Source organism: Astatotilapia calliptera, chromosome 20 (assembly GCF_964374335.1).
Source record: "Astatotilapia calliptera chromosome 20, fAstCal68.1, whole genome shotgun sequence".
Taxonomy (NCBI): Eukaryota; Metazoa; Chordata; class Actinopteri; order Cichliformes; family Cichlidae; genus Astatotilapia; species Astatotilapia calliptera.
Window position 1 is genome coordinate 32,507,145 of NC_137441.1, and position 14,608 is coordinate 32,521,752.

The 14,608-nt window shown below is 41.1% G+C and overlaps 1 protein-coding gene across 3 annotated transcripts in view; it reads right to left on the reverse strand.

The window, feature by feature from the left end:
• Positions 1-14,608, reverse strand: part of casz1 (castor zinc finger 1) — a 168,522-nt gene that overhangs the window by 74,846 nt on the left and 79,068 nt on the right. For all 3 annotated transcript variants that reach the window (XM_080295548.1, XM_080295547.1, XM_080295549.1), the window contains one exon: positions 13,652-13,699. The gene's annotated coding sequence lies outside the window, so the exon portion shown is untranslated. The remainder of the gene's footprint in view (positions 1-13,651; positions 13,700-14,608) is intronic.

The following is a 14,608-nucleotide window of genomic DNA, read 5'->3' on the forward strand; positions in this document are numbered from 1 at the left end:
ATGGTGCATGCGGGAGAATGTTGAGGGCAAGGTGGAGTGTGTATGCGTGTGAGCGTGTGTGCGCGCGCTCCTATGCATGTGACATGGTAGGGGTACATCAGTCAAAGGGCCGCTGGGGCCAGACGTTTGGCTGCCCCTGACCGTGCGCTCCAGGAGGGGCTGGTCTGGTGCAGGGCCCACTCCGAGTCCTCCATTCCCCAGGACAAAAGCTATTGCCCAGTTGAAAGATGTGAATTCAGCGGCTTTTGTGCCCAAAGCCCAGAGACATGCCGAGTGAGAAATCTGACCTTTGCCGAAAGTCAGATTGTGTTTTTGAACCCCTCTTGCTGTCTCTGGCAATTCGGGGGGCAAAAAAGTGACTGAGCGAATAGGCTGGAGTGGGTGTGAGCCGGCGTGGGGTATTGGGGTCTGTCATGACGGGTGGAGTGCACAGGTGGGGGTGTGAGAGACAGAAGGAGCAACAGTCTGGCGTGAACCTCTCCGACTCTGCGTCTTAAAGTTTGAACACAACAAATTAAAAACGGTTTGTTTTTCAGCAGACAATGAAGCAAGTTTATTCCTGATACTCACTGTCATGTTGTTGAAAATTGGCAGGAAATTGAACGTGTAAAAGCTTAATTCTGAAGCAGAGGCTTTTCAACAAGAGTTCACCTCAGTGTTCCTCGAGGTTGTCTATGATGTGGAATATTATTCCCTCTCACGTCTGTTTATATTGCATTATATATTTATTTTTTAAGCGGAGAAGGAGCGGAATATTAAACTTACACGCAGATGCAGCCACAACAGCGATGATCGCAACACACCACATTTTGATGATCATCATTTGCATGACTCATGACGATGATTCCTTCGAAACTCATTTGATTTTCATAATTGCTGTGTAGCTGTATATGCGTTGACATACATACGCTAGGAAAAGCGCAATGAAAATCTCATTAAAGGTACATACTTGAAAGCAATTAACGTGTATAAAGTAGAAGGTATATTTGGGGCGCTGATATTACATGAATCACGATATAGCATGTTGCTTGGCGGCACTGTGTTGAGAGCAGAGATTCGGTAGATAGAATAGGCCTATGTTTTTCAGTCATACATTTTTCTTGACACCGCTTTCATCCCCCGGCCGTAATCATCATATCTCCCCCATTGCTCTCCCGGATGCAGACATCCATAATGCAATCTTCCTAATTTTGATCCCTCGCAATCTGGTTTTAAAAGGGAGGAGAAAAAAAAGGGACATATTTCTGAAGGCTCGCTCGGTAATCATTTTAGACAGATAGCCTTTCCCATCGCAGATGAGCAAATATTTGTAAACCAGCTATCTAATGGAAAATTATAGTGAAATTAGAGTGAAATTCATGACAGTGAAATCCGATTATCTGTAATTCTATTATGCCATCTTAGCCCACACAGCATATTTTTGTAGAGTTTTTTCCATAAATACCTATGCCAGGGGTCTTGCTAATCAAATAAAATTGAAATTCATCTTCCCATTAAATTCAATTAGTTGCAATTTCTAAAGCCTAACAAAGATTTTAATTACTAAATTATAAAATTCTCCCTAGCCAAATTGGGGAGAGAAAAAGTGCATCCCCTGCATCTGAAAAACAAACCCATGAAAGGAAATTGTTGATCAAAAAAGATATCCAGGGGAAAATAACATTAGGGAGAGCACTGGGGCCCTTATTCAGCGAGTCTGGGTGGGGAGTGACGTGTGCCAAACGCTAGGCTCCTGGGCTGGAGGAAATGAACTTAGCTGAGGTTCTCTTTGTCTCTAAATGTCTGCCCTCAGAGTTATTATGCTGTAATTGACTAATTGACACCTTAATTTCATTTATGGGGCTCCTGTGTTCATAAAGCAACCTCTGGGTGGGGCAGTGGTCTTGAGCGGAAGCAAGGAAGTCAACATCCAGGACACCAGGTAGGGCCTTAGGCCTTCGGTTCTGTCCTCGGCAGATGATGATTATGTATTTGATAATGAAATGGTCAGGAAGAACACACTGACTTAGTGGAGGCTTAAAGAGGAGCATCTTACTCGTATGTTTAAATCCCTCTGATGCATGCTGATGTGTTATAATCATGCACGCCCAGCCTTACAATCTGTCACTGCAGACACAAACGACCTCCTTGAGGGTCAAAGGAGTTTATTTTTAGGAAGCGAGGTTCTTAAACTTCACAGGTAAACACAGCTGCATGTTGCGTTGTTAGATTTTAAAAACAACTTAAGCCAGGAGTTACTCCTGGTAACGTGGAGCGGAGGGGGGAGTGCTAACAGGACAGCTCTGGGGTCTGGGGGTCAGCTAGCAGGTCCATTTCCCAGCCCTCCCCTGCTCCTCACCAGTGGGCCACTAAAATAACAGCTCAGCACCCACTGCAGACTACAAAGCTCCATCTGAAAAGGCACCTGCTGCTGTTATTCACTTTAGCCCTTTTGGCAGCTCACTCTCTCTGTTTAAAGGACACGTAGAAGAGAAAGAGTCACTGGGAAATGATGAATTATTTAAGTATGATGTCTAATTGTTTCAAGGCAGACATCTTGTTTCTGGAAGGTAAAGCTTGGGGGTGGGTGTACACACGAGGGGAGGACTCTTTGCGAAGAGGTCTGTCGACTGTGGATTGCAGACAGTCTCGCACTTGAAGAGGCTGCGTAAATATGACCAAACTGAAACTTTAATCTGCTTTTTCCCCACCCAAGCTGGCTGGGTATTACAGATAATCTTTTTTGTGTGTCATATGGTGGGAGATATAGATGGAGCTAATTTTTTAGAGACAAATCTGATATTTGTCAACTGGTTGAAAAAAACCTGGGGATTTTCTCCTAATCCTCCCTTGGATGTGAAGGCGCGTTAACAGCAAAATGCAGATGGTGTTTTGTGCACGGAGAGTACCCAGCACTCGGCGCGGTGCATACGGAAAGGCGCAGCTAGCCTCGCTAGGGCTCAGCACAACCTGCAGATAGCGAACTCCCCCCCCCCCCCCCCCCCCAAACCTCCCCCCACCCACCAGTCAATTAACAAGCCACTTGTGAAAGCAAAGGCATGTTAGTTTATTCCAAAGTGCGAACTTTGCAAAATACATTTCTTGGTTGTTTCTCTTTACTTTTTGTTTCCTTGCTGACATAACATCCTTACTTCTAGGCTGTGTTCATCAAATATTCAGTTGCAACTCAATTCCAATAAGGAAAAGAAAACAAATTATAAATAAAAAGGAGGCATAAATCTTTCAGGATCCTAATTCTAACTTTCCCTTGGAGTGTTTCTGTCTTTATTTTGTCACATTAAGCAGTTTTGCTTTCCGTTCCCACTGCTAGGCGTGGCTCATTTTAGACTGGTGGAAAGACTCTTTTATTCTTCTGTTCTCTTGTTTTGGAACACTGCGCATTTTGTGGTGTCACTTCTTTTATGCACAATTATCACTTGTGTAACTTCTGGTTTTGTTTTTATGAGAGATAGAACAATAAAACCTATGTGGCGTTCCTTTTTTGGTCACTGAGGGACTGTTGTAAGTCTGCACTCACCCCGTCAAGTATAGCTCCAGCGTTACTACAACCAACCACCACAGTGATGCAAAGCTGTGCCGACTGCCTTATCTTATCCAGTATTTTGGGAAGATATTTGCTCTGGTCATTTTAGCACCAGAATGCAACATGGCAGAGCACTCTGGATGCATTCTTTAACTGCTTTGTGGCTCCGCATTACATTTGACATTGCATTGATAGTCTTTCAGAGGCCTTTAACACGCATCTTATCTTGCAGCACGACCTAGTGCCAAAGAAACTAAACAACTTAGAAACCTTACCTGAGAGGAACATATGGTGTATGCGCTGAAATCCAGTACACCTCATTATTGTTTAGAGAGGTTTAAGGGTGTGTATTCCTGAACCAGTTTTCTGAATATATAGCTATGAGTAGTAAGGTTGGCGGCCAGGGACACAGCAGAGGAATATTTGGAGGACAACAAATGGTTAAAATATATGCAAAAGGGAAAAACCTCTGACAATCTTAAACTTTAACTAAATACTTACTTTAGGTGAACAGTTTCTTCCATTCAAGTCCCACACAAAAGGTTTGCATCTTCACTTTTCCAAAAAGTAAACTGCTAATTTTTATGAATGTGCTTCACCTTTGGGATTCATGAATATTGACATCTTTCATATTTAAATTAGGCGAAAGCTTACAAGCTTACAAATAACTGAAATTTGTATTAAGCTGCCCCTTGTTCTTTCATTCATTTAAACGTGAGACAGGAGCACAAAAGCTTCAAAATTTAAACGCAGCAGGCCAGGAAGTTATATTAACCTGCGCCGTATGTGTTTGTTCCACACAAGATGAAGCTGTTTTTTATTGATTAGTCCGGCTACAGAATAAAAAAGGATGACATTATACGCACTATGAAATTCAGCATTTTTTTAACCTTCAGCAATGCTTGTCATTCCCTTGTAAAATAAATATATAAAAACACCAGGAGAAGGGGAGAAGGGTGGAAAAAAATGAAGAAGGAAAAAAATCACTAAAGCTCTTTTGCTGTAATTGGCTGAATAGCAAGGGCAGCAGAAAATTTACAGGCAGACAACAGTGTGAAGGGGACTCGGTCACAATGCAAAACTAAGCCCTCAGCACCAGCGAGGGAGTAAGCAAGCCAGAGAGTCAACTGAGTGTCTAGGTGCCTGTCAAGCATATCTTAACTACCACGAAGCACTTGTCTCTCCCTAGCTTTGGCGTTAAGCTGCAGATCACAGTCCATTTTCTGGACAAGTTAAGTAAATAACCCAAGCAAGCATGCAGAAGACAGTGACAGGGAAAGAGAAATCCCCCAAAGTCACAGTGGTGACACTCTACTAAATCCAATCAAACTGAGGAGAGAGAGGGAGAGACACACACATGGGGAGAGCGAGAGAGAGGGAAGGAGGGAGGAAGATATCCTCTTTGGTGCCTGTGTGTGTCCAACAGCATTGATGCAATAACACCTCATTCAGTGTTTAGCCCTTCTCAAAGGACAGGCAGGGATAACACTTTAAACCCTGTGGCTTTATCTCCTGCAGATTTTCCATAAAATGCCAAGCCAGGGAGCCGGGGCCATGTGACAACCATGTAGGTCAGGGCAGATGGGGGGTAGAGAGTGTGGGAGGTGAAGGGAGAGAGAAAGAGTGGGGGAGGATGGGAGTTTTCTAATGGAACTGTTGAAAATAGCTTGCAGTAACCAGATTAGATCAATTAAGATTCTGTTTGTAGCTGTCGCTGCATACAGCAAAACTGAGGCTTTAAACACGTAAACACAGAGCAACCAAAACACCAAGCAGGAGAAATAATGTCCACATTGTCCACTTTATTGGAGGGGAGTTGATATGTTTTTGTGAATGAGCCAGGTTAAGGTATGTGAATAAGCAGGCCAATTCTTTTTGCAAGGGCAGCTCATAGAAAGGGCTTCCACGCTGGGATAAACTGTGCCTTTGAAATTCTCCACATATCTTCGCCACAAATTAACAAACGGGAGTGCAACAGGTAAGACAGAAATAAGCCACTTTCTCCCATGCGGTAAATGTTTTCTGCGCGAGCGGTTGACCACGTTCTGTGGTCAGGTGTAGTTTTTTTTTATTTTAGTTTTTAAATTTGAAAAGTCCTAATTGATTCAGAAAACTTAACAACCTTGTCCTCTTTACAATAGTCAGCAATTAGACAGCTCTGTCTGACCAATGAACTGAAATACATTTCTCAAGTTTTACAATTTGTTATATCTGTGGATAAAGTCTATCTCTGTGCAACGGGCTGGTGATAATGGAAATTAACAGTGATCACTGAGCATAACTAGATCTGTTATGTAACCTCTACACACCACTCAACCCACTTATCACAGCTTCTGCAAAACACCTGGTTTACACTAAGATATGTATTATTTTGCGAACGCCGTGCGAGGCTAAGGATGTGCGATAACAATAGCCTTGGAAGAAACAAGCTCTCGTGCTTATCAAACACACCTGCAGGCAGGTATCCCTGACCTTACAGCCGGTTTGCAAATTCAATACGTTCTACATCTTGACTCAAAATCTTGGTTTCTGTGGAAACATTTTCTGGTGAACAGCCTGATCGTTATCCATGACATTTTCAGAATACAGAGATATGTCAATATTCTGAAGCTCACGGGTTTGTATAATTGAACTGGGGGGGGGGACTTTAGTTTTCATATGCCGAGGGCACAGAGGTTCCCAGTGGAATACCAGTGATGCCTGATGGAATACAAAAAATGGACCGGGATTATGCTTTGTGCTACTGACTGACCTTGACTTATGTTTTGACCCACATCCACACTCAATCACATGATTCTGTTTTGATCAATATAACTCAGGTGGGATGCACCAAAAGATGTGGCCAAATAGTGACTGTATCCCCTCTGAATATCTGCGTGTCTACACTTGTCCCGAGCACCACTGGCTAGCTTTGTATAAGCTGGCCTCAATCAAGCTCAAAGGCACCATCCCTGTGAAAATAGTATTGATCATAACGAGCATCTATCCATGCATAAGAGCTTGTTTCAATTGATTTTTCCTATTTGAGCTGAAAAACATAATAGAGTTGATATGAATTACAGGGTGTTTTGCTTCAGTTCATCAACACAGCCCAAATAATACTTGCCGTTACCAGGGAAACATGATAACAGTTTTTGTCTGTTTTTCAACAATCAATTACTTTAATGCATTTATGCTGATATTTACACAGAAGCAAACAACACTCTGTATAAGTCAGCAACACAACAACTAGGCTGTTTGTGCGATAAACATATGGGGGACGTGAATGGTAGATGATCAACAACATTTCATTCCACTGCAAGAAAAAAATTATATCTTTGCTTACCACTAATGTTCAGCTACACGCAGCATAATACCGGCTGTTGACTAAATGCAGGTTACTGTCATGCTTTTGTTCTGCAACACTCCATCAAGTGTGGTGGCCTTTGCAGGTATAATATTCAGAATAAATACAATACGTTGTAATAAGCTACATAAAATAACTTGTTCAGCAAAAGTTTCTGCGCACTCCAAACTCTCCCAGTTGTCACGTTATGCTCTAAGATTTGCTGTCGCTAATTCCCAAGCTCAAGGCTGATCAGTGTTATTCTACTGACACTTCCCCTAAAGCCTTCTGACATTAAGCCTTTATAAGACAGTTATGGGTATTACATTGGTCTTGCAACATAAACTACTTTTTATTCCTTTACCATAGCGTTTAAATAAAATAGCTAAAGCAACAGATTAAACTCAATAGGCCAACAGGCTACCTCCATCCTTGTTAACAAGCAATTATTGTACTGTTATCCTTGGAGTGTCTTCTGTAGGTTTTAGGCTTGGGGCCTTAATATTATTAAAATAGCCTAGGTGCAGTTTCATACAAGGAATACAATGATGTCCATTTACATTTATCTCACTGTCCCTGCCCAAATTTTTATCTATATCATTCTGAGCCAGATAAGACAGATAATAATATCACAATATGGAAAGATTTGCCCTGGATAGTTCGAAGGAAAAGAAAACAGGGAAAATCAACTTACACCCCCACTGCACAACCAAAACAGCCTATTGTAAAGCAGGTAAAGAGATTAAAGTCTGTGTTAAATCACAGGGTTACCTTGGGACAAAAGCTTGGCTGTGCTGACCCATCAACATGAAACTTTAAAATTAAAGCATAAAAATAGGATTACATTTTTTTTAATGCAGGGTTAGGGTCCTCATTTTAATTCACTGTCAGTCTAATAAAACTCCCGAATAAACAATCACTAAGTAATGCAACTTGATATTGTATAATTGCATGTTTTAGCATTTATTTTTATAGTATTTTTTCAAATATCTCTGGCACCTTGTATATAGAAATACAAAGATAAAAACAATTTAATATCAAAATGAAAGATATATTTTTAAAAATCAATAAAATGAGTTCTGTAAATCCAAAAATTTTATTTAAATGAAGGCATTTCATTTAAATACAATGAATTTAAATACAAGCCCGACTCATGCGGATGCTTTTTAGGCTTCAGTGCTCTCGCTTCTCATTCACTTTGAATGGTGTCACGTCACACATTGCTGAACTGAATAATGACAATAATGATGCGTTACTTTGCTTGTGCTGCTTGCACTGAAAGTTGAGAGAAATTCTACTTCTGAAGTCAGGCGTCGACGAATGAAAAAAATGGCAGTGCAGCCGATAGCCAATGAAATCATGGAGCGACGTCGCTGGTTCAGGCAGCTAGCTTTGCTAATGCTACCTGCTAAGTGAGGCTTGGCTAGCTTGCCTCAACGTGTGATTAATGCCATGGTGACCCCATAATGCTTTGAAACCAACTCTATTTGGACTGATTCTTCCAAATGTCTGCCTGTTTTTCTCGAGTTATTAGTGAATAATTTGCCTTCAATAACGTGTTAATTTCTCTTCAACTGTAGCAAGTTGAAAACTTAGCAGTGCTCAACAATAGGCACTTGTATTACTTTTGCTATAGTTTGGCAGAAGAATCATCCACTCATCATCTATGCAAACCATTCTGTGGCAGTGCATACACTCAAAGAGCTGCCATTGGTTCAACGCACCAAATTGTCATCTTAAAAAACATTTTGTGACACTTTGTTGAGGTAAAACACCGTCCTGGTTCATTATCGCTACAGTTAGAGGAGCTACCTGAGGAAAGCCAACAGTGACACAGTAAATCTGATGAGAAGATAGAAGCAACTTGGCTAGAAAGAGCAGCAAAAATGTGTAATTGTTTTGAAATCCTAAAAATAAATTGAATGTACTAAATACTTAAGCTGACTGTTATGCTACCTGGCTAGTTAGCAATAACTGTCATGTCATTCAGTTTCTCAATGTAATGGTGAGTCCCAGTCAGAAACACGCTATCACTGGAGTTGTGACATCAGAGTTCCGAGATATCTGGAACCAGCACAAAATTTGTCGTGCTATTTATGCCACAATTAAATTTTTTCCAGATTTAGACAGTAAGCCTATAAGAGATGGAGATTTCTAAGAAAAGTCAGGACTGCTGAAAGCCATTCACAGTGACAGTCACTCTGATTTTTGGGTCCACATTACTGTTTGTCAATGACAAACAACAGTCAGTGTTCACACACCAAGTGACCCTCCAATTCCAACATATAATTGCTCTGTTAGGAACATTGTGCATATAGTTGGACAACAGGATCCCAACAGGAAGGCGAACTTTGAAACTCCCAGTGCTTTACATAATGGTGAGCCCAACTATAACCTTGTAATTTTGTTAATTTGCGATAATTTTATGATAATGTCGAGTCATACCCCACCACTTATCCTGGGGCAAAAATAAAACTCTTTTGCTAAGGTGTTTTTCTGAGACATTAAAAAAAACTGCGTTTTTAAAACTTATTTTCACACTAACAAATGATAAAACTGTGTTTAAGTGAATCTAAAGTCTATTGCGTGAGTCTTTAGACACAAGTAATTTTCATTAAGCCAAGACATTTTTACCTCCTGCAAAACAAACACTGGCAGCAGCCTTCCTAACCTCTTTAACTAGTTAAAAACAAGCGTACTTCACTTATTGACAAAGTTTCTTAAAGCTTAAAAGTCTTACTCTATCCAGGTCTTTGGGCTGAAAATAATATGACGCTCCATCTTTCAAAGATGTACTTTTCCTAAAGCATTGTTGATTGCCCTGTGTCCATTACTTGGAAGGATTATGATAATATTCCACATTGTGCTCGGCGTGATGCACAGGAAATTCAATACTCAAAAGGTTAATGCAATCAATTAGGATGACAAAGGAGTAAAGTAAAACCCTCCTGCTCGTGGAAAAAAGAGACAGGAGAAGAGTGGGGGAGAAAAGGTATTGAAAGCTTGAATGGATCCAGAGAGAAAAGAGGCACTTGAAACGGCAGAAAAATGGCATTTATTCAACGTGTATCGTCCAAGGCCAACTAAATGAAACACACACAAAGTGTATACAAAAAGAAAGAAAAAATAGCTCTCAGATTGTGAATTGCATCATCCAGCACTCAACCAGTTGTAATTGAACAATACAGGAGCAATATTTTTGTTTGAAGGTAATCAGATACCTAAGCCAAGGAAAAAGTGGCCAGTACTAGAGGCTTGAGCATCGATTCGTAATGCTCATAACGTTCTATGGTCTTTTCCCCGTTCTGAGTCAAGTTTTGTCTCCGCACTCCATTCCCATGTGCATTGTTGCATGGGCTGAATATTAACAGCACAACAATTGTGTATGGGAGAGATATCTTTTGTTATTTAGATAGATGTTACAATGCCATACAACACAAAGGAGTCTCATCATTGCAGATAAATGGATAAACTTGGATGGCGGTATTGAGCTCTACAACCGTTGTAATAATCCATATTACCTTTTCAGCCTCACTCTGTCAAAATGGTGATGTATTAATCACATTTCAGCAATCCTCCATGGCTAATGATAATGTTATGAGAGTCTGGGTGGCAATATTTCGCTAACGTCTGCAACGCCTATTTTCTGCCGATAAGTTGTGCAAGAAGAAAAGCCTAAAACCTTGTAATCCACTTAGGTAAGGCAGTAGACTTACCTACTTCTGCAAACACACAACCTCATAAATCTACTGCACCTTCACATTCTTAAAGACTGTCGAGCCTGAAAAAACTCCAGCAGATCCTTCATCCCACTTTGTTTGTACCAAATGAAGACATGTTTCACATTTCAGACCGTTGCACAAGGTAAAGAAGTGTGCACGCACAGGCCCCAACAGATACTCTGTGTCTCTCTGTTAGTCTCCCTCGCAGCAGCGGGAGCAAATAAAGCCAAAAAATATCAGAGCTTCAGCGCAATCTCCAACCTAATATAATTTAGCGAACATCTTCAGCAAGTAAGCTATTTGACATTTTGTTCCTGAGTGGAATGTTATAAATTAGAAAAAGAAAAAAAAAGGATTAGACTTAAAACATTGATTTTCTGCCAAGCACTCTGAAGTACTGCCTTTTTATTCTTACTCTTAACTTCCATTTAGCTCCTCTGTGAACAAATAAAGAGGAATGTGAGCAACAACAGGCAGAGGAGCTAGTGTTAGGCGGTAACCAGGGCTTTATGTTTTGACCATAAGAATCACTTTTTTTTTTCCAGGGGCACCTGACCTACATCGCATTTTTCTGTTTGGGCATTTTCAGGTCCAGCAGCCACGTCACACAAACAATGGAGCAAAATGGGCTTTGAAGTCAGCCCTGAATGAAAATGGAGGGGCTGACACATGAAATGCCCTCACAGCTGGGCTGCCCCAAGTCAAAAGAAAAACAAATACTTTGAATGAGAGGGGGACACGCCGCTCCTGTCTGAGCTTCCTAAGGCCCTAAGCCGCCACCGGGAGGTGGGCTTTCACGATATGCCGGTAATGATGGATGGATTGGGAAGAAAGTCTATTCACATGGAGATGTTACATCATAAATATTTACACAGGGCTGCCGTTTCCATGTAGCCTTTGCTTGTTTTGACACACTGGAAAAATTTTAAAGGACAAAAAAAAAAGTGCAGGAGAAAGAAAAGCGCAGAAAACGAAAAGGCAGCCTCTCTTTTTTGTTATTATACTATACTGAGTGATACAATAATACTAAATTGAGTTACATGACTTGTTGCTCTTTTTCTCAGTGAGACAAATTATCTTTCCTACGGCGAACTGTGGGCTTTATTTACTTTTATTTGTGACTGAATGAACTCGTGTTTATTACAGAATCATTGCCCTCCTACACACAAATTCTGAAAAACTAACAAAACACCAAACAAAGAGTCTGAGTTTCAATTATCTATCGTTCTCAATTCAGTCATAAATTTTCTCTAAAGATCTACAAGTGCTGGTGGGGGGGGGGGGGGGGGACAAATATAGAACAAACAATTTAGCAGATCGTCACCTTACTTAACAATCACACCCAGTCTGCCTCATCTATCACTGCGACCAAAGAGAAGTAAAAGGGAGACATCAATGTTGTTTGTAAGCAGCCATACAAATTTCTGCTCGGTGAGCTCAATTAAAAGCCTTGAGGTCCCCCGAGACCCCCTGTAACCAGTGAAAACAATTTTGGCAGTTTAATTTTCCTCCCACTGTCTAAGAGAGGGACTCCACTTTCTAGCCTCTACGTCTGTGGGAGCCAAAAAGAGAAGGAGGGGGCGGGGTGGTGTGTGTGTGTCATGCCAGCCCCGTGTTGGAGCAAGCTGGCCTTTATGATTAGTTGCATTAACGTATATCAAAAGCCAATTAAACTAACTGTAACCAGTTATGCTGTTGTTATGCGGTCAGAGGCAGGAGTCTGTAAGTAGTCTACACAGCAGTCGAATCTTAACTTTGCTTCGACTTCCAAAGGAACTTGTTTAAAGATGTCCCCGAGTGCGAGTGCATACCTGTGTAAAGAGAAATCTCAGCTGACCATCCTGTTTGCTATGAATTATCCAATCTTTGTGGAAATCTGGGAAGCGCGCTGGGTGTGCATCTTAGGTTCTGATTGATACAGGGAGTGTGTCTTCTTTCTGGTGCGTGAGTGACACCACCAGAAACAAAGGAGTGTTGGTGTAGCCCTCCACCTCAATTCCCGGCCATGCCAACCCCCCCGCCCCCCCACACCCGGTGATAGCGAGGGGTCTCTGGTTTGACATGAGACAGCCCAGACTGTCACTTCTGAATGTTTAGATCCCTCTTGACTAGGAGGCCAGGGGCAAGGGCTGTTGTATGCATCCTTATGACAGACTCCCACATCAGCATTGTGCTCATACCAGCTAACATCATTAGCACAGAAGGTTTCATCTCAGGGAGAGAGAAAAAAAAGCAACCCAGTTTCTTCAAGTCACAAGTCATTAGTGTCCTCTCGAGAGTCAAATTGTACAGAGGCAGATTTTTTTTTTTTTTTTATCAGCAACAAAAGGTTTTATACTCTTGTTAATTTGGTGGATGTCATCTGTACTTAGATGTCTGTGTCTAATGTCTGTTACAGTAATAAATGCCATAAAGTGGAAAAAATTATATTATTTCGTCGAGATGACAATGTGGGATGCTGCTACAACAACATCTAAACATAAAACAGGCATAAAAGAACAGTTCCCCTGATAATAAGAGTATAGCGTGCAAAAATGGAGAAACTGCAGCGCTATAACATGCTGATTTTATTACCGCCAGTGCAAAGTTCCAGTTCTCTAATAGATTATTAGTTGTATTTTTATATTCTATATGTAAATAAGCAAGTCAGCTAACACACTTCTCAACAGCTGTTTATGTCAGGAAACAAAATGGGTGTATTTATAGGAAAAAGCATAATTCGGTTGTAGTAGTTTTTGAGTCAGCCTGACAGGGTTTCTCACAAACAGTGTTAGGAGTGCATTTGGTTCCGTATAGATCACCCATAGTAAGAAAGGCACAGAGAGAGAGAGAGAGAAAGAGAGAAAGGGGGGGCCCTCTTTGGAAAACAGATACATCAGTGAGCCTGTATAGTGTACAACATCGCTGTGAGTTAATCAGTTGGAAAATAAAACGGTGGGATTCTAATAAGTCATTTGTCAATTTTTACAACCCCCAGACACATTGATCCACGGGGATTAATGAAGATGCCTGATATTGTTGGAGATATGAACAGGGGAGATGGTGGGGACAGTAATCAGTCATGTTGGGGATTTGTCCTACCTCGTTTTCTCTTCCTGGGGAGTCACTGCGTACAGGAGCTCACCTCATCTAAAAAGAAGAGCAAAGGAAAAACATTAAAAAAATAAATAAACCCAGGCACTGATTATTCCGATGTATATGCACGTGCATACATGTTCTCGCGAAATCCATACATTTACCCAGCTCAATCTAATCTGCAGTGGCTGACATAATGTAACGAGCCTCCAGATGATGCAAGAGGAAGATGGGTACTTTTTGTTCACTCCTTTCCTTTTGATATGCAGAATAATAGTGCACAGATACCCAGGCCCCATGTCCCAGCTGGGGGAAAGCAGTGACTGAAGGAGGAGACTATAGTTTGTAAAGCCCATTGAAGCATGGGGAGCAACTGTACAGAGTACAGTTGTGTATGAACCACGTCTGTTCATATTTCAGCCGTTTGCCAGAAATAAATTAAGTTGGACTATTCTAATAGTAGCTTCCTACGTCTTAGCTGAAGGTGAGTTGACACAGTCTTATAGAGCAAACAATAAAACAAATCACTTCCCTTTGAAACCTTGGGGGCAAAGCTTACTTGTTGGCAGAGATACAGAGATTCAAATACTACTTAGATAACGAACACAGCTGACGGGGCCAGAGTATGTGGTGAGATATCTCCATATTCATATTGTGGAAAAATGGCATTCATTGTTAAAACATGAACCTGCTGCTTTTTCTCATGCGGAGACAAACACACCCTCGTATATGACATCAATAAGCGCAGACAAAGTTTTAAATCAGGGCAGAAACTGACTTTGGCAGAACCAGTTGAGTCACTCTTAAATCCTCTCAAAAGTTTCCTAACCTTGAGAGCCCATGCATCCCAGAAAAAGTAATAATAATTCTAACCTGATCTTCCTACTTATTTTATATCTCCCCTCAGCAACCTAACTTCTTCTCGGCAACAGTGCAGTTATTAATTCATGAGGCACTAATTAG